Source organism: Tyto alba, unplaced genomic scaffold (assembly GCF_018691265.1).
Source record: "Tyto alba isolate M040663 unplaced genomic scaffold, T.alba_DEE_v4.0 Super-Scaffold_39, whole genome shotgun sequence".
In the NCBI taxonomy this organism is placed as follows: Eukaryota; Metazoa; Chordata; class Aves; order Strigiformes; family Tytonidae; genus Tyto; species Tyto alba.
This window is the reverse complement of record NW_024881314.1, coordinates 1,888,051-1,913,118: the sequence shown is the minus strand read 5'-3', so window position 1 is coordinate 1,913,118 and position 25,068 is coordinate 1,888,051. Positions and strand designations below refer to the sequence as shown.

At 47.9% G+C, this 25,068-nt stretch overlaps 1 long non-coding RNA gene across 1 annotated transcript in view; it reads right to left on the bottom strand.

Moving 5' to 3' along the window:
• LOC116964075 overlaps positions 1-25,068 on the bottom strand; it is an 80,150-nt gene that overhangs the window by 6,266 nt on the left and 48,816 nt on the right. The gene's annotated exons all lie outside the window — the stretch shown is intronic.

The window sequence follows — 25,068 nt, the reverse complement described above, 5'->3', positions numbered from 1 at the left end:
TCCTGCAAATATCTCCAGAGAAATTCCACCACGCACAAGACAAGGATTATTTCCCCCCCTGCCTCCCAGCTCTTCCTCCTCTCCTCGCTCTGTTATCCCTTCCTCTCCTTCTCCCTCTCTCTTCCCTTCTTCTCGGGGCTGGAACAATCTGGCTCTGTTCACCCGCATTCCTGCGGGCCTGCTCCTCGGGCTGCCCGCGCCGGGCTCGCTCCGGGCACGGGGGACGCACAAGGTCTGCATTCAGGCAGGGCAGGGCAGGAAAGCGAATCTAATGTACTCGGGGATTGTTGTGCCATCAACTTAATACCTGCACAGGGAAAACAAAGGCGCTTTAGAGAAGCAACTTCGGTGCCGTGACCCTTCCCCCAGCCCAGAGGAACCCGAGAGATAACAAGGGCTGAAAGAAAAGGCACAAACATAATTAAAACTACCCGAGCGATTTCTGGAGGTATTATAGATGATGATAGCCCAGAGGATAATAGTATTCCTGGTATTATTAACATCCACTGGCACGAAGGGACAAGCGATTTGTTTGCTTTTTTTAAGCTCTTCGGTGTAATTATTTTGGAGGGGGAGGAAAAAGTTCCTTTTTGGAAGGGAAACCTGGGTGCAGCCAGAGCCAGGAGTGGTGCCAAGCCCAAGCTCCGCAGTGCTTTCGCCGTGCAGATCTGCAGCGATGGGACGGGCATCCCCGGGGGCATGGCCACCCCGTCCCCTTCCCCCTGGGCGTTCAACCTCTGAGGTGTCCGTCCCCCCCCCCCCCAGTGTCCCTGGGTGTCCCCAGGAGGTGTCGGGGCTCCCCCGTGCCGGCTCTGGAGTCCAAGCCCATCCGGCACGGCTCAGCTCTCCATCCCACGAGCGCGTTGAGTGAAAAGCATGGTTAATTCCTCTGCTGTGGCTGGTTTCTCCTTGCCTGCGGTGTCGTGCCTGCTGACGCAACCCCGGCTGGGGCAGAGCGAGGGTGAACAAAGCTAAGCAGGTGCAAAGGATTAACGTCCCGGACAATCCTTTTGTTCACGTGAAACAATTTCAGGCTCTTGGCTAATGAAGTCCAAAACCGGGCTATTCATCTCTCTGCCTGCAACAACACTCTCGTAATCAGGCCAATCGATTCCCAAGCCTGGGCTTGCAACACGAGCGAGTGTCCCCTCCATCCCGTGCCATAGGATGGGATGTTCCCAAGCACCACGTCGCAGTGGCCATGCAGATGCCAGCCTTCTCCTTTCCTTGGCTTGAGATGCTTTGCCAGCCCACTCCCACTAGTATCACGGGCATATTCTGTAGGGTTTAACTATTTACCTAGAGAAATACCATCAGTCACTTGAGGGAAGTGCCTGTCCAGCATCTCTGGCCCATCGTACAGGCTCAAGCAAGCCAGGACCACGTGCTGTGACCAAGCAGACCTCAGCTGGGAGTTGGACGCAATGATCCATATGGGTCCTTTCCAATTTGAGATATTCTATGTTTCCAATTTGGGGTTTTGTTCCATCGGTGCTGCCGTCACTTTGAGCCTGGATTTGTTGGCCCCGCGGTGCAGAGCAGCATGTTGGGGATCCAGGTGGGAAAAGCACCAGTGAAATCAAGCAGAAAAGGGTCCCCAGGCTGGGCCAAATGGGTCGTTTTGGCAGGTGGCTCAGAGCCAAAGAACCACAACCGGTCAAGGCGAGAAAATGGTGTCAGGAGCATCAGGAAGTGCAATTTTCCTGAGAAATCACAGAGATGCTTGCAAAGACTTTTTCACCCTGGTCTGTTGCTAGATAGAGCCAAATTCCATCCTATTTCCACTGCATAATATAATTAATAGTAATACAAGCTCTGCCATTATGCAAGAAAACTGAGGGCACTTTCTGTTCCAGTTTCATCTTATTTTAATCACTGTTTTCTTGCATCGGAGTTAACCCTGTTTCCTTGCTCTGTACTCAGTGTAACCTCATTAAGCAAAAGCATAAAGTCTGTGTTATTTATTTGTTCTACATGATAAAAACCAGGATATTACTCACTGTGATAACACGGGTTAATTTTCAGTGAAGCCTCTCTTGGCAAACTTTTAATACAATGAATAACACACCTATCAGATCCAAGATAAAAGGCTGTCATATCGTAACCTCATTTCAGTCTTTGGCCCAGTAACGCTACACTTCAAAGTGCTGTAATTACGTTCCGCTGATTTTTTTCTTAATTGTTACTCATAAAAACCAAAGCATAAAATTAAATTAGCTCAGTGTTCTTTAGCACGAGCTTTGTCCAAAGCCAGAGCCCGCATCAGGCCGGGAACGGCTGTGTTAAACTCCACTTCCAATGCACCTCTCTGCTGGTACTTGAGTTTGAAATAAGGTGGACAGCAGTTGGGGTGAGTAGGATAAATTTCTAATTCTAGAATTCTCATTCTAAATATTGTCACCCAGCCTGCGCCAGAGGGTGCCAGCAGAGCTGGGGGCAGCCCTTGGCCACCTGAGCCCCCAAAGCTCCACCCGGACCTGTACCTCAACGCTCCCCTTCGACGGACGGGAGGAAACTGGGGGAACAAACCTGACAGCTGTTAATTTGTGCCATTTCTGGTAAAAGCAAAAGAGGAAGAAGCCATTACAATTTAGAGGGAAAAAGCACAAGATAGTCTAAACTAGAGTTACCACTTTAACCCGCTCTGGCTGAAGTCTTATTGCAATGCTACACCCCAGAAACAAGCCTTTCCTCCCACCCGAGGCTGCTTTAGTCCCAGCAGAGCCCAGAGCTGCTTCTGGGGCAAATACAAGCAGTATGGGCAATGCAGGTAACAGTTTCTGGAAGGCTGGATCGGCCTCGGTGACCTCAGATCACTTCTCCTGGCTTTATACTCTACCAGCGTGGGTAGAGAAATGGCCACACGACTCGAGGGCAACGGGGTTATTTTAAAATTAGATGAGGTTTCGAATAAGCTATTCCATGGATTTATTTTTCAAGTTTACCTTTTTCTTTTTGAGTATCTAGGACAGCAACACAGTAATAATCTATGCAAGAGATGGCATGAAGCATGCTATTAAACCAGGGAAGCCTTCGCGAGGTGTCAGAGCCATGATAAGTCCTGTTTAAACTTTACCCAGAGCTAAACACCAAGTGTCAACATGAGCTGCTGCCCAAGCTCTCTGATCAGGCCAGGCAAACATCCAATCAGAAGTATAAATCAAAGCCGAGACACATCCAAGTGAGACTGGAGTGTTTAACTCTACAATTCCCATCTGACCAGGACTTTCCCAGCAGGTTACCCACAGCCAGGTCTCTCCCCAGACATTTATTTATACAAGAAACCCATCTGTATGCATTATTTTTGTATTTATTTTCTCCTGGTAGGCACAGACACAAAGCAAATGCTCCACAGGGTACACGGTGTACCAGCCCTGCAGCATCCGCAGGGACCGCTGGTAAATGTTGTATTTGCTTTTCCTCCCGCCCCATCTCCCCACCACCGACCTTGCTGGCCCCGGGAATCTGTCAGCCAGCCCAAAATTGCAAATAACAGGAGGGAAAACCCACGATTCTGACCTCATGGGGGGAAGGAGAGGGAGGGTCACACGTTAGCTTGGGGGTCATCAGGCTCCCTCCGCGTCACCCTTCATCCCCCTAAACCAGGGATTATATTCCCCGTGCGAAGGGGCACAGCAGCAAGGTTCTCTCCTTTCAAGAACTCTTTAAAAAACCCCAAATGCCACTTTTTTAAACCTCCATCACAGCCCACCGTTACCTACAAGACCAGACATCCACTGCCAAGGACGACACGACATTTTGGCTGCCAACAGCAGATGCCTTGGGGAGCTCTTGGCCACAGCAGTCACACCGTTTGCTTCCAGGAGTGGATTTTGCAGTTTTTTTTCTGCCTGCCCTGCTGCCAGGAGAAGAGGGGGGACCTGCCCCCGCAGCCACCCACATCATCACCCCCCAGCTCCCCATCCCCACTGCCCTGCTCCGGCATGTGCCCATGTGTCAGCATCCATCCACCTGAACACAGGAACGTATTTCAGGCTGGCCGTCTGTCCGCTGAGCTCACTGAGCTTCAGATTAGGCCTTCAAGTGATGCAACTCATAATTAAAAACCCATGTCAATATTCTGAGAACTCTTTTTTTCTTCCAGATTGGGCAAAAGAAAGGTTAAAAAACACCATCTGTCATGGTGATTTTTTTTTCATATTTCTCTGTCTTTTCCCTCGTTAAAGGGAAGCGGGGAGGGGAGAATGTTCATTTGAAGCTTGCAACATGTTTTATTAATTGATGGCAAATAATCCTAAGATAAAGTGCACAATAAATTTTTTAATGAGAACATATGGTGGGGAAAATTGATAGGACTGAGCCTTTGAAGATTTCCTTGTGAGTGCAGTTACAAAAGGAGCAGGCAAAGACTTGCACAGGGGAGCCCAAATACTCAAAAGGAGACCAAGGCAAGGGGCAGTGGGGGTGATCGTTGCCATCACCAACCAGCTACCAAGTGCTGCAGCTAGACATGGTCCCCGAAGCGATGCCCCAAAACCCGATGGTTCACAGTCGATCTAAACTCAAAAGTGTCTAAATTCACTTGTGACTTTGATCCACTCCAGGTGTCCTGGTGCCACTGGCTCCAGGGATGCTCCTTGGCATCAACAGGTTGGGAACGGGCTTAAGCTAAACTGAAATAAGCTGCTCATAAAGAGCAAGTGGCTCAGGAGTTTATGCCCATTTGGCCTCCTTAATTAAATAAGAGCGAGTTTGCACAGGGATGCAGACTTGCTTTGGTCTGCTGCACAGCTAACAGACCCCATCCTGGACTGACTTGGGTAAAATCAGGAGGCAAAAAACTTGTGTTTTCACATTACTCCCTGCTGAACCCCACGGATGACCTTTTGCTCCTCCATAAATTCTTCTCTGCAAAACCAGGTTACGTGGAGATGATGCACCAAGGACATGGGACCCCTGAACCGTGCCCTGTGCCCACCAACCTGCCCAGCATCCCCTGCCCCCCCCCCCGCGCTTCCCTGGCTGTCAAACTGCCACTAAACAGCAGCTACTCTGGGCTCCATCCTAAGGAAGGCAGCAAAGCCCGAGCCCAAGGGAAATGCCCAAAAGTATATCAGGAGCCATCTACCACGAAGTGCTTTTTCTTAATAAATGTAATTCATTTATTTGAGATTTATTAGCAGCGCCCAGCTCTGCTGCAGACGCATTCACAAAAACCAGGGAACGCAACGGGGAGGGGGAAAGTATTTAAAGCAACATCTCTAGCAAAAATAAATAAATAAAAATCACCTCCCAAGAGCAACCAGAGGCCCAAGCAGCCATACTGACATTAAAAATGGGATTCTTCCAGGGGTGAAGGGACTTAGGAGCACAGGCCTCCAGCTGACTTTTAGAGGACTTGTGCTCACTTCGGCACCTCCAAATATCCCGTTCTAATACACGTCCATAAACAGTTACACCCTCCAAATCAAACACACCCCGGCCCTTAATCCACCACTCCCAGAGGAGCCTGAGAAAACAGCCAAGTCTTGCAGGGTATGATGAGAATTAGCTCGTGTAGCCAAGTGCTCCCCACCACCCACCAGCACATTTCGGTGCTCGTGAACCAGTTCTACGTCAACAAAGCCCGACCCCTGCCCCAGCGGTGTCTGTCTGCTGCGGATAATACCTTCAAAATGCATGAGATTCACTGCACATTTTGAGGACTTTTGCCTTGTACCCCACAGCAAGACACAGCTCGGGGTGATTCACCACACGTAGCATCCCCTTGAGCCCCATCGTGGGGTGCGGATGCACAAACAGCCCCGGGGATTTGGGCTCAAGCTGGTGCTGCAGGGCTGGAGGCTGGGCAAACCAGGTGCTACAAGCAAGAAGTGTCCCCAGACTTCATCGAATAGTCGCTATAAACTATAATTAAATCCCTCATTAAATGGAAATGAAAAAATAATGAAATGACGAAGGCACCTGGCTCTCACATTGTTCATGTTCACTCAGGAAAGTGGCTCTCCTCTACTGAAATGTGGCTTTCAGGTAGGAAAAGTCAGGATTCACATGGTTCCAGGAGCTGGAGCTTTAAGGAAAATAGCCTTGGAGTGGAGAGCCCGGAGCTTTTCCAGCCTGTCGATATTTCTTGGCCCCATTTGATTCAGTCATGAGACCCAGCCGGGGCACCTCGGGTCAGGAGCTGGAAGTGCCAATTTGCATCTGTAACCCATTAACCACAGGCAGATACGGATATTGAAAGAACTTTGATTTAAAAACATATAGCCCCAAAATAAGATGCTTTGCACCTGGACTTCACAGCTTTCTGCCATTCATTTGGGACTCCTGCCCAATACTTTTAAGACCCTGATGAGCTGGACAAACAGTTGCGGACCAGGAACACACTGGAGGCTTATAAATAAAGATATTTTTCAGTAGTGTATGATAGACGGTGCTTCCATTTTCAAGCAAGCAGCCCTATAGCCCTTCAGGGGAGTGGCGAAAAACAGCTCTTTTGGAGATATGACCCCACAACAGCCATCAGCCCCCCCCTGCACTGGGTGCTCCTGTAAGCTCCTGTGCTGGGCAGAGCAAGGAGGACCCCCAGCTCCCCGAGCTGGTGGGATTCTTCTCATTCTTCACATGGACTTTCACCACTCAAATCAAACACGGGAGCAGAGCCACGGGGCAGTGCGGGCAGGCGGCGGCAGTGCCCGGGGGAGGATGGGCAGGCTTAGCCAACCCTGCTGACTTTCCCACGCTTTCCGTGATCCCTTTTTATCAGGGTTGTGAGCAGAGATGTCAAGGTTTTCCTAACGATGCTAAAGGTGCCTCTCCAGCCTTATGGGGTGGCACTGGAGAAATTTTGCCTTCCTCCTCAACGCGGCAGCCGGATCCAGGGTAGCTCTGGGACCTGACACACGGGAACACCTCAGTGTCATCCTCAGGAACAAAATACTCCAAAAGAACCCCAGAGCCAGTAGCCTCCCCTCCTTCACCTTCCAACCCACCAGCACCAACTCCTGCAAAACAGCCCCAGGGCAGAGAAAAAGGTTTCCCAAAAAGGAAGGGGTGGGCAGTAGAAATAGGAGGGGAAACAGCAAACGAAAGTTGGTTGGACACTAAAAGGGACTCGAGACCCCATTGGGACCCCAGGGCAGTGGCAGTACAGCCCCAGGGAGGAGAGTCTGCAAAGTGCCCAAATACCTGCACCTGCTTCAGGGAAAAGCTTTTGGAGAGGCCGGGATCGCTACCGGTTTGTTTAACCCAATATCCTGGGAGCAGCAGAGACACCTCCCTGAGCCACCAGCTCTAGGAACTGGCCCCCCATCACACCCCATCCTCCTCATCCTCCTCTGCACACTCAGCCTCTTCCCCTAGCTGCGCTCCCTCTCCCTGCCCATTTCTAGCAGGATTTCCAGCTTTCTGGGGCAGGTTTCGAAGGAAAAGATGCTTTGTCGTTTTGCAAGTCGAAAGTAAACGCCTGGCAGGGGCAGGAGGATGGTGAGGGTTTAAGGGGAAGGCACTTCTTGGAGGAGCGGGGGGTTATTTGCTTGGAGAGCCATATGCCCACCGCTGCCCTTCCTCCCTGCCAGCTCCTCTCTCTTTACTAAAAGGCACAGACCGACCTGTACACGGACAATATTCACCCTTGTTCATGCACCTATTTCCAATAGCCGGCTCTTTACTCCTGCCAGTTAAAGTCCTGGGACACAGGCAGGACAGGGAGGAGAGCAAGAAAGATTTTTCCCATTGCAGATCCTAAAATTGTGATATACTAAAAACAAAAGCAAAACAAAAAAAGGTAATAGCATAAAAATATTTGAAATATTTATCTTAAACACTATTGGAGCAAAAGGCAATCAGTATTGAACTGAGGTCTTGCCTACAGCTCTTGAAAACTGGCCAGTTCCATTAACACAGTAAAAGCAATGTGCAAGCATGTGTGTGTATATATATATATTTTTTTTTTTTTTTTTTACATATATATATAATTTTTCCCACAGAATTTTGGACTAAGTGGAAAGTTGGGCCAGGAATCCTATGAGAAGAGAACAGGATTCCCCAGGAGATTTCCATCACTTCCTCCCTACCCTCAGGCCGGAAAGCTGGTGCTGTGAGAATTGTCCTTCTCGGGGTAATTTGGCCCATCCTCTTCCAGCACTGAACAACCTGGGGCCAAATTGATGGGAAACATCAGATTATCTCTGGTTTTTTAATGAAGAGGAAAAAACATAAATAAATAAATATTGTTCACGATTTGGACAAAAGTTCATACTTGAGAAGCCATTTTCTAACAAGGACTCTGCCATCAGACATGGGCAATAAAGCCATCGGAGCCTGAGGTTGCTCCAGAATGACATTGCTGTGGACCCACAAGCTGAACTTTCAAGCCACTGATGCAACCCAGACCTGGTGCCTTATGGAAAACGGGCCTTGCTGCTATCTGTTCAAGAATGAGGCATCCACCTTTGGCATTAAAAAAATCCCACTGAAAGGGGAAAGAGTAGGATAAGCAAGATACAGGTTTTCAAGTAAAACCTTTTCTTCGCTCCCCAGGATCCAGAGGTCAGGTGAGTCCACCCTTAGTACACTCTTTGGGACAAACTTACTATAAAAAGGAGAACTCCTCTACTAAAAAAAAAAATATTTCCATTGTTTTTTTAAGCTGGGCTAAAGATACTTTTCCTTATTGGCTGGTGTATCAAAGAAGAAATCATAGATCTTACCCAATTTTCAGGAATTGGGGCTCTGTAAAGGAAATGGAAATGCAACATGCAGCCCTGTCATACTTGGTTACTGTCCCCATCAGTAGCCTGTCCAAAGGGAGCCCCAGGAGGCCAACAATTCGCCCTACGCCAAAGAAAAATTAATTTGTGACTTTAGAACTTCAGGCAGACTAGGAAATATGACAGATTTAATTTTTTGCAGACCTACAATAACGAGCCACTTTCTCTTCACAGTCACAGACAGAAACCTGCAGAAAATGCTTTGCCCATCTGCTCCTTCCCCACAGAGCAATGCAGTATCTGTAATTCCTTTTTTCTGTCTCAAGACTAGATGGCAGGTCCTTGGGAATCTCACTGCACCATTATGTGCATGAAGCAGTACAGGCAAGAGTGCCAAAAAATTCCAGTTTCTAAAGAACCATAAAATAAGGAACCAGCTGAAAATCAAACTGAAAACAAGGCTGGATGTCTCTCACTTCCAAACATCCAGCGCTACTACATAAATAAAATGCACCAAAACTATCCGACCTTGCACCACGGCCAAGGTTTCCCCAGATTCGTTGTCTCTACCACTCTTTTTGTTCTGTGTATCACCAAACGCCAAACTCATTTCTTTACGGTAGCTTTTTTGAACCTCGCTGTTCCCAAGCAGACACCAAATTCAAGCCATCACCACCCAACGCCCACCTAGGGATCTTCTCTGTACAAGTCCTTCCAATTAAGAAAATACAAAACTTAGGGGAAAAGCTAAGGAAGGATCTCAGGAGCTGGACTGGGGCTTTTTCCGACTTCAAAACTTGGAGGTCTCACCTTTGTGAGGAAAGAGCGATGCCCACACCCAACTCAGCACACAAAACCAGCCCTGTGTGCTCAGCAGCCATAACTCACCCACGTTTCAGACAGTAATTAGCGCCGTGTGTCCCCCCCATCCCTGCCCACACCCAAGGAGGTCTCAGGTCGGTGGGGAGGAGGTGGGAAGGGAAAGGAGGGGTGTTTAGAGTGAATTTCAGACTTTCGCATCCCTTCTCCAGATGTGCCGGGTAAGCGGCCGGGAGTGGAATCTGACTCCAGAGGAAAGGATTTAAGACATGATTTAGCAGTTTACCTCCAACGTTTGTCCTGAATTTTTTACGGAGCGGTTCGAAGTCAAGCTGAGAAGTTTCTCAAGCCCTTGTCCAAGCCAGTGGGGCGGCCGCGCCGGTGCCAACCCTCGCCCCGTACCTCCCCGCAGATTCTAGGAACTTCACCCGAGCAAGGGAGGAATTTTTCTGCAACCTCCCTACCTCGCCCTGTGCTTTTTGGCTAGGGCTGCGTAATACCGTTTGGCCTGTCCTGGCAGCCAAGTGCCAAGGTATATATGTACGTACCGATCAAAATGAATGGAGCTGCTGAATTAAGTGTTGGAGCAAAACCCCGCAGCACAATAAAATCCATTGATGGTGGAGCGGAGTCCAAGCCTCCGTTGCTCCGAGCCAGAGCTCCCACAGCAGAGCCCTCTTGGTCTGAGCCATCCTTGCTGTGGGATGGTCACCAGCCTCCCGGCTGGATTCCTCCTGGGGAAAAGCCACTTCTCTCTGGAAACACGATGGGCAGACCTTTGCTGCCAGCTCAACGCGGGTTTAAGTCTTCTTTCAGGGCTCCTACCACCAAGCTTGCAGCCGTCTCAAGGGCTGCCCAAACCCACGCTCGTTGAAGGAGGGAGTCCACATGCAGACAATGTGCTCCTGGTCGCTCAGTCCACATCAGCGGGGACAAGGCATGGTTGAGCATGCATCGGTCTAAGCCGGGTCCAGCCCTGGAAGCCGGCGTGACTCGAAGCAGTGGTGGCTGTGTGCCTCTTTGCCCCAGCAGTGCTGTCCAACGCTTTCCTGTTGCCATACAAAGCAAAGACTGGAAGCAGCCTCCAGCTGCCACGCAGAGCTTGGGAGAGAGAAATCTCCCTGTGACTCCTAAATGGAGCAAATTCGATATGGACAGCCATTGACAAGGGATACATATTTAAAAAAAAAAAAAAAACAAAACAAAACACCCTAGGATGTCATTTTTACAGTCGCCCTCTGGCTCTTTTCTGACCATAACCACACTGTAAACACTAGTTTATGATGCAAACAGCCAGCAGCCTACTGCTGGAAGCTTGTGGAACAAACTACCCACTTCGCAGAGATAGCAACAGCCCAGGTAGACATGGGCAAGCCAGCTCGCTTGAAGGCTGAGCCAGGACAAGACGACTCGCTTGGCTCTGGGATGCAAACCACAGCTCTAAGCCATTGATGCTGGCCATCTGCATGTGAAAAAGCAAACATATAAATAAAAATTACTGTGAATGGCAGAAAACGATGCTGGAGAACGTTCCCGCTGGCTTGGCTTCTCCTTAGCTCTGGAAGCGGAGCTGCACCGCAGCCAACGCTCGGCCAGAGCCAGCCTGCAATCGCTCGCCCACCTCCGCGCCCGGGCGTGAGGCTGGGCTGCAAACCCTCTCCCACCCACGTGTGTTGGAACAAGAGAGAGGCTGTACGCTTGCAGCTTTGAAAAATTATTAATAAAAAATGCCAATCGGTTGGTCAGAGCTTTTTTTTTTTTTTTTTTTTTCATATATTTGGTTTTGAATGACACAAACCCTCCTGTATTGCAAAAACTCATTTACCAAGGGTCAGTTTTACAAACAGTAGAGTTTGCTTTCTGCAAAGGAGTGATCCATGGTCTGCCCGGGTTTTGGGTGAGGATGAAGGTCAGAGAACTCACTGGGCTGCCTCTGGGATGGACCTGCTGCATGACCCAAAGGGCTCGTTTCAGCTCTCTCCCATGGCAGCTTGTTTCTGCCGCTGAAGACAGGGGAGATTCACACTCGATGGCTGCACCATTGCCACCAAACTGTTTGCTGGGGGTTGCCAGCAGTGACACCCCAATACACACAGGGAGTCCGAAGTGCAGCAAACACTCCAGGGCAGATTCTGCGCCGCGTTCCCCACTCGCACACGGCCACTCTCCAGCACCTCCTGAACACGTAACACCCCCCACTCTGTTTGCTGAATCTTAAAAAAACAAGATGAGCCAAGAAGCGTCCTGGATACCCAACCTGAAAGCTGCCACACAAACGAAATGCAACCTCAGCGTCTCTTATTTTTACTTGTTTTTCTAAAAGATGGTTATGTAGTTGCCTCTGTGTGTCCATTCTGATAACTTCAAAAGCTATTTAGATAAACCGAGCCTCTGGCTGGTTTCACGCCTGTTTGGGAAAGGATGGAGGTCCTAAAGGATGGCAGAAGATGGTCAAGGAGAGGAAGGGAAGCCTGTGGATATGGTGAATGAGAAAGGACTATCCTGTGGACAGACATCACATTGTGTGGACATATGCATTGGACATAAAAGAATTTACCCAGAGAATGCTTTTCTGAATGCCCCAGTAATGGGAAAAGCTTTCACCCATCTGCTCTGCTAAAGGAATAAGAGCTTCTCCCACCTCCACCCCACCTTTGGAATAAGATTTATAGGATAGGAGGAATTTATTCCTAGCCCTCTTGAGCCAGGTGCGCAATACCTGCACACCAGCACCGGAGCACGGTCTCATGCTGCACCCAGCTCTTCCGAAAATCCTGGGGTAACCTCTTACATTTGCTGTTTACTACATTCCTGCAGCCTGTGCCAAGGCCACTGCAAAGGCTGGGACTCTCCAGCAGGCAAAGCACGTGAAAATGGCCATAAAGACCAATGAGGTCAGGCTATGCCATTCACACAGACTCACCAGCCCCTATGGTTTTCTCCACCACAGCAAACCCTGCCTCTGCAAGCAAACCCAAACCCAACCGATCGCCCTGCGGTTGCTAGCAGATCTCATTAATACAATTCACCCACCTGAAGATCATAATTAAAAAAAAAAAAAAAAAAAAAAAAAAAGGAGAGAGACAGGTGGCACACCCTTAAATAGAGAGGTTTTCATAATGGTTAAACATTGGCCTGGAGCCAGACCGCAGCTCTGAAAGCTCAGGGGCAGGAGGAAGGGACTTAGGACCTGAACTCCAAATTTCACAACTGGTCCCATGCATGCATAGGGACTAGCCCAAACCCCCACATTCAGGAGGTTGAAGTCAGATCTCGATCTGAATTTGGTGGCTTGGGCCAGTTTCAAGAATCACAAATTACCTCTACTTATTATTATTAATAATAATAAAGTGTTATTTTATGCAGGAGCTTTGAGGTTCATTGTGATATGCAGACAAGCGGTTAGACCAGGGGCGAAACGCGCAGCTGGCAGGAGCAGGTGGGATTTGCATTGTCTCCAGCGGCTCCCAGCGCCGCGGCCGAACTCTGCCTGAACTCCGGGATGGGAACACACCACGTGCAGGTCTCGGCACCACCTCAGCCCCACGCCAGCCCCCAGCCTGAGGCTGAAGGCATTCACCTCGAATCCCCCCCCCTCCCGACTGCACAGAAGCAGCAGCTCAGCCTCCTGCACCTTCACCGTGAGTGCCAGTGGCCGGGCTTGTCCCCTGCAGTGGCCACAAGCCCAGAGCTGGCGCTTGGGCTTCTGTCGGAGCTGAAATTTCAGCAGCCAGAAGCAGGGCAAGGTCGGACACCAAATCAGTTTGGCACAACCCACGCTAGCTCACCTCCACGTACAGCAATCTTGCCGGGCTTTGCGGAAAAACTTTATGAATATGGTTGTCTAGTTGTTCTTCTTGCACTGCCCTATTTTTGGAGTCAGTAAAAGAAAAACCAAAATTGCAAAATGAAGACGTTGCTTCGACCTATAAAAGAAGGAGGGAGGGTTGGAGCTTGCAGAGGACCCACTGGAGCATCTCTTTCCAACCCGACTTCCAACAGATTTCCAAGAGCTCAGCCTGAGCTGCTGAACATCTTCACACCGAGCCAAGCCAAGCCAGCCCACCCCTCTGTGTCCCTAGAAAGCCACCCAGACAGGCAGCGTTTCTGCCTGTGCCAACCGCTCTGCCAGCTCCCACCAGCTCCGAACCTGGCCCCAACCCCTCAGGGGACAGTTTTGCTTCTCCTCTGTCTTTCCTTGAAATGCAAAAGATCTTTGCCTGCCCAGCGGGGGCCGGCGTTACCAGACTGGCCGCCTTTGGGCTCGGACGGCTGGAAGAGCTGATCATGGTCCTCCATCACGTTTGCAAACGAGCGCTCACTGCGCGCTGGCCGGGCCATCGTGGGCATTTTGTCCCTTTAAATCCTTGACTTTGGCCAACGATACCAAACACCAAGCAGCCCTAGCTGCAGACGCTCAACATCATCAGAGTCAAGGAGTGGGTAATCAGTATTGAAAGGTGTGATTGCAGCCAAGCAGGCTGGCTAATCAGCTACTGATTTTGCTCTAATATCCTAGATCATTTAGAAATATAATCTGGAGGTGGTGGGAGGGACAGGGGAACACTACCTGGAATTACTGTGGAAATGTGGTATCCCTTTCCATGTCTAAACAGTGCACAATTATGGCAGTGACTCGGTTACCTCCTTATTCATCAGGCCAAGGACAAGCTCCCAAGCTAAGGAACGTGGATGTATTTTTTTTCTCCAGCACTTTTCTGCACGGGGTCAAATGTAGCTCTGCAATACTGCGATCCTTCCCAGGGCACTGCATTAGCAGTTGGATCAGGGAAAAAAAAAAAAAAAAAAAAAACCAACCTTCGGGGCCAGTTTGGTATCTCTGCCTCCCGTAAATCATAAACCACAAATACCCATTTCCTAATCCTACACTGCTGTAGCAGAGACCCATCCTAGCCCCATGAACACAGCCAGGCCAAGGCTGGTCTAGTGATGCACCTCAAAGCACAAGTAAAGAGGAGGACACACTATGGTATGGAGATTTCTTTATCACAGGTTACCGACTCTGTGGATCTTGTAAGACCATTAATGTGATGGATTACTGTGACTGCTTTATTTCCAGAGATTCCAAGACAAAACAGTTTAAAATTCTGTGCAAACCAAATCCCATGCTTCATGCTTCATTATTTCATAAATGCACTATCTTGTAAACGGGTTATATTAATATTTCATAAATACACTATCTTGTAAACGGGTTATATTAATATTTCATAAATGCACTATCTTGTAAACGGGTTATATTAATAGTTGGTGTCCTGGTTTGATGAGTTGGAGAAAGTAAGGAACAATTTGGTTGATTTGGCCTCAGGGAACTGTCAGTGGCTTATTGAAACCCAGAGCGCCAAGGTCACCAGAGCTGGAACCTCGGCAGAGTAGGGAGCTCTCAGGAATGACTTACTACACAGCTGAAACCTACCACCACACCCCTCCACCACTCTGGTCTCCCTTATCCCTAACAACATCTTTCCACCAGACAAGCCTCTCTGTGGCACAGTAAGGGTACGATCACGTAGAAAAAGCACTGTAAATCTCCTTGGCCAAGCTCTTTGTTTGCATGCCAGAAAAACGCAGTGGAAAGCTGATACTGTGCTGAGAATTTCATCCTCTCTTTTCTGCAGACCTGGGAGCCCATCACCAGTTATGGTGTGCCGAGACAGCAGACACTCCCCAAGCCATAGCCACAGGGTGTTGTCCTACCTTGTGCAAAGGAGATTAGAAACCAGGATCTTACATGACAAACAACGATGCTTTCCTTCTCCTAGATTTCAGCAGATCGTTGCTCTCCCACCCCTTTTTAAATTAATTGAAACAATCCCTCTGCAAATATGTTTCTGGTTTTCCAACCCGTGAGGGTTTCCACACCTTCCCCCTCCCACCAGGGCAGCCCTGGGATGTCGGGGCGGTGGGAAAGCACACAGACCTGGGAATCATCTTCGGCGAGCCTGCATCCCGCACGACGGCTGTTTGTTTTGGATGCGAAGCCTGGTGCGTTGGGTTAGATGTTAGTCAAACTGACCTTTCCTGTTTTCTGAGTCAACGGTCTTAGATCAGGCAAGTCAGGCACAAGATGTTGAAAATTAATCAGCATCTGGGGCTGACAGGGAACTGCTTGGTTGGAGAGATGGCATGTGGTGGGAGCAAACAGCCTCGTTTCCTCAGCTGAAGCAAGGAGCCCTAATGCTCTGCTAAAAAAAGCCTTCCTGGGGCCACCATGAGCCGCTGCAGAAGCGAGCTCCCATAAAGCACCCAGCAGTCCCAACCCCACCACGGAGTCAGCCGAAAGCACTCAGCATCCCGCATCAACCTCCAAGTGCTGATTGCCAGGACTTCGCCTGTACGGGAGGGAAGCACCGATTCCCCTGGGAGAGCTCCGATGGAGGGTGGCATCACCAGGCAGGGAGTTAATGGGTCAGAGCACTACCTTCGTCAGCCCAGTCCACCAAATTCCCCTAAAATAGTCCAATCATTTCTGATATTTGCCTTAAGAGCCTTACCCAGGCAGAGGGGTCTCCTCTCGCACACACACGGACACGCTCCACAGCCACCCAGTTGCACTCCTGGCTTTTTCTTTCACAAATGCTGCCAGACCAGTAAGACTGGATTTGATTTTCTTCGGGGGATTTTTTTTTTTTTTTTTTTTTTTCCTATCCCAAAATATATCCTTCCTACCCCAGTAACACAGAAAAAATGTGGGCGTTATCTGTGTAGTTTCAGGTAATTTTGGAGACCTCAGATTTGTCACCCTCTCAGGGACTGGGGTTCAGGCTGTCTCAGTGAAACAGGCTTCTTGGAAATGGTTTGCTCTGGACACCAAACTGGGACCATTAGACCCCAAAAATTAACGGACCTGATTCTAGACCTGAAGGCCAGTCTTTGAGCCAACTTAGGACAAACAATAAGGTGACAGACAAGCAAATAACTAAGTAAAAAGCCCATGAGGAGTTGTATGGGCGGCAGACGACGGGAGCCTGGCTTCCTACAGATAGTCCTCAGCATCTGTGGATTCTCTATGGTCTAGTACAGGAGAAGCCCACATTGCTGTTCTTTTTCTCAGCAGTGTTTTACTATATCGTCACACATTACTAAAAAATGTGATCTCCTCAACATCCCCTTTGTCGGATTTGGCTGAAATCGGAGTTCAAAAGGGAGGACGCAGGGCACAGATAAGGGAGGAGGAGACACAATTATACATACTCGTACTCTGGTTTGAGTTCAGGCACACAAAAGGTATGTTAAGAAGCCTCATTAAGAGGAGATTGGAAAAATAAAAAAAAAAAAAAAAACAACAAAAAAACACCAAAAAACTTTTATAAAGAGCAAACATTCCTCACTGCCAGGCCGCAGGGCTGGTGGCACGAGGACGGTCCCATCCCGGCACTGGCAGGGCAGCGCTGTCCCGGGCAGAGCTGATCCAAAATCCTCCTTTGTTTCTCAACTTGGCTCTTTGAGTTTGAGTTTTCTTTGCCTTTTTTTTTTTTTTACCCCTTTTTCTTTTCTTTTTTGCCTTTTTTTTTTTTTTTTTTTTTTTTTTTGTAAGGTAACAATACCTCCTTTCAGGCACTGCCAAAGTCCTACTCAAGCCCACTCAGATAAGAGCTGGCAGGAAAGGTAACTGCCGTCAATATTTTGGTGAATGTTAACTACCTGAGGACAGACTGGGTAGGGGATCACAACAGTCGGTTGCGAGCACCTGGGCTATGTTTAAAAACACCACATTAAAAGTCATCTCCCTCCCCGGATCCCCCTGAATTCCCAGTAAAGTCTCTCCAGTGTAAGTGGCTGTAAAAGACAGCGCTTAGCAAGTCGGGACTAAGTCGACAGTCATGCTCCACACGAAGGTACGTTTTCATGATGCTTCTTTTGCGGCAGTTTCATTTACTCCACTAAAATATTATTCTTCAGCCAGAGTTTATTTTGGATAAGTGCGGCAAGTAGAATTTGTAGCCCTAAATTCTCAAGTGCAGGTTTCAGAATTAAATATTAAAATAAAATTAAATTAAATTAAATTAAATTTAAAAATTGGGGATGTCTTTTTTTGCTGGGGTTTCCCAGAGAGCTGCGGGCTATCGCTCCCCTGCCCGGCTATGGGAAAGCAGCATTTTCTCTGTCTTTTCTGAAGGCAGCACCTGTTTTCATCCTTTTCTTCAAAGTCAAAAATCGTTTTGTATGTTATGAGTAGGAACCCAGGATTACGATAAAGAGTGGTTTCAGACTGACAGCAAATTAAACTGCAAGCCAAGGTATATATACACCATTCGGAGACATATTTATAATAGGTTTTTTCCTAAAACCAAAAAATATAATGATATTCTGTCATGGAGTCTGAGACCTTCTGTGTTATTATTAAGACATAGCAAACATTTCTAGGTAAAAAATTGGGAGCTGGATGGTGTTATTCTCAGAATAAGCTTTTCCCACTTAGCAGCAGGATGATTTTTTTTCTCATGTTCATGCAAAAAAAAGTATGATTTTTGCCAAGCTAAATGGCCAGTGCATATTTCTAATCTGTCACAGATAGGAGAGGCAGGTAGACAGGCAGACGCAGAAAAACCAGTACTCCCTGTCCTTCTGATTTCTGTTTTTCTACCATACTCCACTGTGCTATATTAATTTTAACACGATAAGTGTTACGCTATTTTTTCTTTTAACCATAAGCACGCTGTTCCTGCAACAGCCGTTCCTTCTTTTTTGGTACACAAATAAAGCAAATGAAAATAGAAGGAAAATGGAATACATGATACACCCCTGCAAATTTTAATTGTTAAATTAAAAAAAAAAAAAAAAAAAAAAAAAAAAAAAAAAAAAAAGACAATTCTGTTTACAGCATAAATAGTGATTTAGAGAGAAATTAAAAGAGCACCTGCCAGGCTGTCCTGCCCGTCGGAGCCTCCGGGTCAGGATGGGTCCGTATGGAGACCTTGACCTTGGTCCAGCTCCAGGGCAGGTATTTAAAATCAGTGTTTGATTTCAGCACGTTTTGAACAAGGCTCACAGTCCTTCACCCAGCTCCTTTAGCCACCCACCCCGGGAAACTCCCTTAATTACCAGCACGGGGCAAAAAAGGGAGGAAATGGGTGAAGCAACCATGAACATCTCAGGGATGTCGGTCTGCCGGGAGCATCCCACCAGCCCCGAGCCCCGGGGTGCCCAGCGATGCCATCCAGCCACCACCATCAAAAACAGGCGCCGTAAAAATGCCTTGAAAACCTTTTCCCACAGGGAAAAGGAGCCCGGGAGCTTCTCGGTGCCACGTCCCTCGCTTCCCAGGACACCTCAGCATCCGTGGGGAGCAGGAAAACGATGGCCCACACTCAGCAGCATCCTTGGGGCTAGGAAAATGCTGAGCGCACGCTCCCGGTCACATCCTGCTCCTATTTGATGGAGAGACCAGGGCAGAAATGGGCAAAAATGTGTCCAAATTTAAGCAGAACAAAGCCAGACCCGAGGCGGTTTCAGCATCCCCCACCGTGGGTGCCCGTCGGGTCTCGCACGAAACCGGACCCCGAGAAGTGGGGGAACAGGGTGGCCCTGAGCACACCCTTCGCTTTCCCCGCTTCCAGCAGCCCCGAGGAAGAATTACAACGCGAAATTCAAAAAAACTTTTTATCTAAATTCTTAGACACGTCTTAAGATTTATGTTCTATGTAAAATAAAATATTTATATAGCGCTCGGGCACATAGCTATGCACTTGGCATAAAAGAGGAACAGCAAGACACAGATATACATATTTTCAGTATATATGAGTGCATGCATACGTGAGTCTGTGTTTAGATATATATATATAACTAAAACAAATCCCTGTTTATTACTCAGTAGAGAAAACTGCAGTTTTTTACATAAATAATCCCAGTGTAAATAAACTCCCCACCCTGAGCAAACTAAAAGTGATCCCATAGCAGATTTCTCTATTTTTCAAATAAATCATCGTTCCACCCGAACATGGACCTGGCAGCTAGAATTTCCAAATCACTCAGGAGCAGCGGTGGGATGGGAGCTGGAAACAACCCAAACAAACAATTTTACAAGTTCCAGAAGCCGAACACACACCCCACCCACCCCCGCCCCCCTATCCACCATCCCCCCTGGTTTTTTTTTTTTTTAATTTCTTTTTTTTAATTTGAAGAGCAGGAGGGGTGGGCGCTGCCGCGTTCGCTGGCCCATAGGAAATCGGTGACCCGGGGACATCTGCAAGCCATTAGGACACAGACTTCAGGTAGCTCCCAGAAACACGTGCTGTCCACATTACACCCTCCAAGTATATTTCCACAACTTTACTTCTCCAAATAAACAGTCGGGCTCTCCCTGCATTAGCAAGGAGCTGCACAAACAGGTAGAGAGAATGGCAGTTTTATTCCCCTTTCCAATTCTGATGGATTTCTTGTAAGCTGTTGCTGGGCTGTGTAATTTGAACTATTGCTTGGAAAACATAATAGGGCCGGTTTAAAATTACGGCCATTTATTTATCTGTATGTGACTATGAAACATCATGTACGATTTGCACAGCATGTTCGTTTGCTTCCGAGCTACACGCGAACCGCCGCTTATAGGAGGGTGCTGTAGGAAACAAATGGCTCAAAATAAAACTAAAAATAGATATAGGTATAAACTAGAATCCACCAGGGATTATAATTGGGCTGAGATTTTTTTTTTTCATTTATAAGCAGGTTTTATACCTTCTTAAGCAATCCTACTTCTCTTTAACCTCACTAAGAGCAGGAGCCTTCGCGATGCCACGCGTGTCCCTGCACGAGCACGAGGACAGGAGCGGTGGTGGCTGATGTCACAGTGAGCGCAGGCAGCGATGCCGGCGGCGGGGCACTCACCTGGTCATTAGAAAAAACGGAAGAAAATAGGCAGGAGATGATGCTGACCACTTGTTGCCAGCATTCGCTCTAGGGCATTTCTCCTTTTCTGGAGAGCTCAGTATTGTTATGAATGAAAACTACGTCTTTTTGTCCTCGTTGCTGGAGCTTTACTTTTGGCTTTGATCAGTTTACCCGGAGTGATTCGAACCAGATTGATTTATCTTAGCATCTGATGGAGAACTGCTCCCAGCTCTGGCTGACATCCGCTCCGAGGGGACGGCCGGGGGATGCTGCCGCTGGCAAACCGGGCAAGCCCACAGCCGCCAGCCGAGCAACAGACACCTCTGAGCAGGCCAAAAGTAGTCCCACAAGTTAAAGGAGCACCTTGGGGAAAAAAAAAAAAAATAAAAAAAATAAAAATTATAATAATAATTATTCTCCTTTTTCACTCCTAGGAGAAAAAGCCGGCACTTTTGGGAGGGTATTTCCATTCCACTTTAACTGAGCCTGATAAATTTTCTATTTACCCAAGTTTGCAGAGCTTCGAGCCAAAGGCTGTAAGCAAATAAATAAATAAATAACCCAAAACGGTATCGCTTTAATCTCCAGAAAAGAGCATTTGTGAAGTACAAGATTGTGCACAGTGATTTCCAGCTGTGGGAGAAAGAGCAGAAAAGAACGGCGAGGTTATGTCTATTTACTATGGCGGAGCCTGCGCCGGAGCCAGGGAGAGTTAAAACTCCTCCAGCGCTGCTCAGCTCGGAGCTCTGGGCTCCAAAATGTGAGTGAGAATAAATCCAGCCCTGGGTTTTCCTGTGGGGGAGCAGCTCAGCAAACTGGGGAGCTGCCGATCAGCACCGGTATTTCTTATTAGCAAAGATAAAACCCCCTGTCTTTCGCCCCTCCTTTTCTCAGATTCTTATAATTTTAGCATTTTAAAAAACTCTTTCCCAGGGGGAAAAAGCTTTTCTCTGATTCAAAAGACTACAATGCCTTTACCACTATCTCTGAGACTCAGCCTAATCCTCATCACCCCTGGCAGGATCTGGCCCCGGCGGCTTCATGTTCCCAGGATTATTTTTTAAGTGGTAAATCTCGGCACTATTTAAAGTGATGCTATTTCACCAGCCACAATGAGTGTGCAGTTATTTAATAACTAAAACAGACAGACGTGGTCAAATTAACACTGCCACCCAGCTCAGCCCTTGTAAATAATCAGAATTATTTTACTGCAATAATCAGAATCATTTTACTGCAGCGCTGAGATTACTCTTCTGAAACTTCTGAATTTCTTTCACTTTATTCTATACAGCAAGTCCATCAAGATGGTATTTTTAGGCATGAATTAAAACGCTGTAAAAGCAAATATCTTTTAGGCACTTGCTTTGGAGTCTTCAGGCTCCCTGTCACCTTACACACCGAAAAAGGGGGGAAAAAGCTGCCCGTCCTCCAGCTTTCTCATCCATTCCCAGGTCAGCATTTGCCAAGCTTAAATCAACACACCGTGTCGTCTCCAACCCAAGTCGTAGCAGCTTTTGAGGATGATATATTATCATGACAGGCCAGAGAAATAGATAGATTTTTTTAAATTAATACAATATCAAGGAATTCTTGGCTAAATTTAAAAAACGAATGACAGTTCTGTCCCCAGTACATCGCCAATCAGCTACTGCTCTTTCTCTCTTTTTTTTTTTTTTCAACTGTACAATGACCTTCCGATAAGGACATGTCAGAATGTGCCTGAGAAACGCTCGGGCTTCTGAAAAATAAATAGATATGGCACAAAAGGGGATATGACCACAGCTCTGCGCAAGGCAGGGGCTGCACACCCTGCCCGGGAGGCCGTGGCAGACGTGTCCATCAGCCCCGGCACGAGGTCACCTCCGGACCGGCTCAAATCCTTTGGGGCATCAAGGGCCACCTCGGGAGGGATTTGACATCAGCCTCATGTCCTGGGGACGGCGGCCGGTCCCGCGGCTCTCGGGCAGGCCACCCTAGAAACCGAAGCGCGAGCTCCATTCCTGCACCAGTAACGCTTTTGAGGTGGGAAAGGAATCCGTGTCGCTTCACACGGTGACATCCAAATTGGAGAGATGTAGGATGCCTGCCCTGGGGACCTGACCATGACTGAAAAAAGGTGATGGAGAAAAATTAACTAAAACGTTAACATCTTGCACGGCACGTGAAAACGTTCGGCGGCGACCAAGGGCCGGCTGACCCTGCCCGGCTCGCAGCCCTCGTTCATTAGAGAGGAAAAATTCAGAGCGCGCAAAGGCTGCTTGGCTGCTGGAATTATTTTGCGCGTGGTGGGATGCAGCACACCTCTCATTTTTAATAAAATGTCATTGTTTAGGAGGGAGTGATTTTTATAGGAGGGAGCGATAATTACTCTGCAATTAACTGCGCTGCACCACCCCCAAGACTTGCCTGCCGAAAGCCGCCATCCAAAAAACACCGGAGCCGACGGTCCCGGATAAATTCAAAGGCATGATCGCATCTGGCGTTCACGTTTTGTGCCATCGATCAATGACTGGTACAGTTTAGATATCAAAATTAAGAGATCTGGTGCGGGAACGGCTTTTTTTTTTTTTTTTTTTTTTTTTTTTAGTGAATCCCCTTATAACCCCAAATCCTGCGGTTTTGCCCCCATTTCGCGCCGTGGCGAGCAGGGGAAAGCGTTGCTGCGGCTGGGGAGGCAGCGCCAGCTTCGCCGGGGGAGACCGATTTGTGCCACGGAGGCACCGCGCGGGCCCGGCGTGAGGTCAGAGGGGACGGGGTGACATCACAGCCTCCCTGGTGATGCGAGCGCCCGTCAAACACCCATCCCGGGGGGGGGGGGGGGGGGGGGGGCAGGGGGGGGGTCAGGCAGCCCGCGGCGGGGAGGAGAGGCACGCCGGCGTTAGGAAGGAACAAACTCCATCAGGCTCAAAGGGGGACCAGCAGCAACCCCCCCACTCCCCCCCCCCCCCAAATCAGTAAAATATAACTCATTTCAGCACAACGGCTCGAGCGTGTATCAATATTGTAAGGTCGGAGAGAAAAACCTCCCCAAGTGCCCCACGCGGGTGCTAGTCCCGCTGCCACCAAACCTCCTGCCTCCTTCCCTCGCTGCTCAGAGGCTTGGGAAGCTTGTTGCCTAAAAAACGGTGATTCGGTTTAGCGCGAGGCAGAAAAAAAAAAAACATCAAGCGGGGGCTATAATCCACGCGCTTCTTGCTGAAAATCTTTCCTGATACCCGAGCCTGCCACTTGCGATAAAACAATGTTAATTCTTTAAAAAGAAAACTTCCATCCTGACGGAAAAGCAGCAACAGCTCGTCGCTCGAAAGGAAACTTCTAAGCTTGCAAAACGACTGTGATTAATCAACTTGCCCGTATAGTCCAAATAGTCCATAGAACGGGAATTAAAAATAATAATTCAGAAATTATAAAATTACCTGCGGTAACATAACTAGAAAGCTCTTTTCCATTTCTCTTTTGTTTATTGTTCAAACTTGTCAAACCACTTTCTTCTGTTAAAACAGATTCTCTTGCAATAAAAAGGCAGAGTCCCTTTCAGCAGATGGACTTTCAGAATGAAAAATGTTCTAATTATTACACTTTTCATTAAATCAATTATCCTCCCAAATTGTTTTTGTGTTTATCTCTGCCAATCAGCAGTAAAGCCATGGAACAATCTGTTGTCACCATATTTTTCTCCTCCAGGTACATTTGTTCAGATTTTTGCTACAGCAGCTCCAGCTGAGATAAGAACAATCTACTGCCCGAGTTTTCTTTGATGTTCCTATAACAAATACATATATTAAAAGAGATTTTTGAGCTAAATTCCATCCATGCACTAGCCTAGAGCTGAAATTGCCAAGGGAAAATATTTCGAAATTATCTCCTTTAACATTTGCTATAAGTTTACCTTTTCCATGGCAAATAACGACACAAAAATTCAGCATCTCTTCTCTCGGACTACTGAATATTTAGCAAAGTAAGGATACAGAACGCTGTGAAAACCATCTTTGCTGTTGCAGGCATAAGAAACCCCTAATGCTCCTGAAGAAAAATCACCCTCTGCTCTCAGTCCCCCTGTTCTTTCAGACAAAGGCTCTGGAAATAGGACAGACACTTACCTTTAAACTCACCCAAAGAAAACTACTTTCCAAAAGTTTGCAAGACAAAAAAAAAAAAAAAAAATCTCAGGGAAAGATAGCAAAAGACAAGCAGGGTCTACCAGGGAGATTGCTTTCAAACGCATTTATTCAGAGCTCCTTCTCCCGCTGCCTTTTTTTTTTTTTTTTTTTTTTTTAAACTTTTTTTTCATGTGCCATTCCCAATACCTTTAAAACACACTTATTAGCAGAACAGTGACAACCATGATAAGGGATCCGCACCGGGGTACGGTTACCGAGCCAGCCGCTGCCCCGAGGACTGTCCAACAGGACAAAGGCTGCAAATCAAAGAAGCGAATTAAAGCAGCTTCGATAAAACACCAACTTTCAACGCTCGAGTTGTAATGAAAAATTATGTACTGCGTATTTTGCAAAGGGAGAACTGGTAGAAGGTCTCTCCCCCCCCCCCCGAAACACGCTCGTGGAGCCGAGCGTGCAGGGGAGGGACACGGGGGAAGGAGGGCAGCCCGCCTCGCCCGCTGCCTTCGCACAGAGCTGCGCCGAAATTGGGTCCTCACCAAAGTCCCCTCTCCTTTCAACCTTAAAAGATGAGACCTGCTCCGATGTCTATCAAGATAACGACCTTTCTCCTG